Source organism: Microtus ochrogaster, unplaced genomic scaffold (genome assembly GCF_000317375.1).
Source record: "Microtus ochrogaster isolate Prairie Vole_2 unplaced genomic scaffold, MicOch1.0 UNK5, whole genome shotgun sequence".
NCBI classification, from domain to species: Eukaryota; Metazoa; Chordata; class Mammalia; order Rodentia; family Cricetidae; genus Microtus; species Microtus ochrogaster.
The window spans coordinates 6209722-6211507 of NW_004949103.1; the positions used below are offsets into that span (position 1 = coordinate 6209722).

The window sequence follows — 1786 nt, forward strand, 5'->3', positions numbered from 1 at the left end:
CTGATGGAAATAAATAAGGAGCTGTTGAACTGTGTTCAGTTATACTGTTGTACTACAGTCAAAAGGCTATTTATCATTGTTATATTTACTCAGCTAACATATCTAAGCACAAAGAAAATAGAATAGATACATTAGTGTGTGCCTCCATTCTATGTGTCTCTCTGTGTGTGTCTGTATGTTTCTCTTTCTGTCTGTCTCTCTGTATGAAAGAGAAGGAGACTTAATATTCAGACGACTGAAGTGGCAATCTTAGGAACATGGAAGTTCTTGTGATGATGTCACTCCTGATGAGTTACTTGTCTTTGTATTAGTTTGCTTTAGCTAGAGAAGTTTATTTGCAAACTACTCAAGGATTCAAACAAATGGAAAGGTATGTGAAAAGACATGAAAGTACCAAAGAAACCAAAATAATAGGAGGGCTACTGCTTTATGTTATGGGCATTGAAATAAATGTCCAGCACCAGCTGAATTCCAATAGTCCATTGTCTTTCAGGGTTCTTGGTAGCTTTAATGGAATTACTTCCACATCAATGTATGAAGGGAATCTTATATATGAAACACATATTTAGTCAATACTGAAATCTAGGTGGACTTACAGTATATGCCTTCAAAGGTGCAGAAATTCAGATATTTTTGTAGAAAACATTGCATAAGGAAGATGATGGTATATGTAGACTTTTGCTATTAACACCAGTTTAAAGGAAAATAACAGTTTACAAATACCCCAAAGCAGACAGTAACAAAAGTACAGACGTGCATGACAAGAATGAATGAACTCACATCCAGTCTCTATAGCACTCATCATTTACTTAATCAGAACTTGAGTTCAGAGTATGTCAATGTTTTAAACATATAGAACAGTAGGAAACCATTTACTAAATTAGTCACTAAGTGAGAGCATGAAATAAAATGTTAATATTCGTGCTCGCTTTGGCAGCACATATACTAAAATTGGAAGGATACAGAGAAGTTTAGCATGGCCCCTGTGCAAGGATGACACGCAAATTCGTGAAGCGTTCCATATTTTTATGGATGAAGAAAGTGTGGAATATATACACAGTAGAGTACTACGCTGCGGTAAAAAACAATGACTTCTCGAATTTTGCATGCAAATGGATGGAAATAGAAAACACTATCCTGAGTGAGGTAACCCAGACCCAAAAAGATGAACATGGGATGTACTCACTCATAATTGGTTTCTAGCCATAAATAAGGGCCACGGAGTCTACAATTGGTGAACCTAAAGAAGCTAAATAAGGAAAAACATATAGTTATCCTCTCGGCTATGGGAAGTAGACAAAATTGCCGGGGAGGAACGTGGGATCTTGGGGGTGGGGTGGGTTGGGGGTATAAGGGTGAGATGGGGAGAGAAAAATGAGAAGGGGAGGATGGGGGGAACTTGGGGAAACAGGATGATTGGGATAAAGGAAGGCTGGATAGGAGACCACGGAAGCACAATTCTTAGTTAAGGGAGCCACCTTAGGGCTGGCAAGAGACTTGAACCTAGAGTGGCTCCCAGGAGCCCAAGGCGATGTCCCCAGTTAGTTCCTTGGGCAGATGAGGATAGGGAACCTGAAACGACCCTATCCTATAGCAATACTGACGAATATCTTGCATACCATCATAGAACCTTCATGTGGTGATGGATGGCGATAGAGACAGAGACCCACACTGGAGCACTGAACTGAGCTCCCAAGGTCCCAATGAGGAGCAGAAGGAGGGAGAACATGAGCAAAGAAGTCGGGACCACGAGGGGTGCACCCACCCACTGAGACAGTGGGGCTGA

At 40.8% G+C, this 1786-nt stretch overlaps 1 non-coding gene across 1 annotated transcript; it reads left to right on the forward strand.

The window, feature by feature from the left end:
- Positions 1-921: 921 nt before the first annotated feature.
- LOC113458166 lies at positions 922-1028 on the forward strand. Its single transcript, XR_003378591.1, has one exon. It is a non-coding gene; the product is annotated as a U6 spliceosomal RNA (small nuclear RNA).
- The last annotated feature ends 758 nt before the right edge of the window (positions 1029-1786 follow it).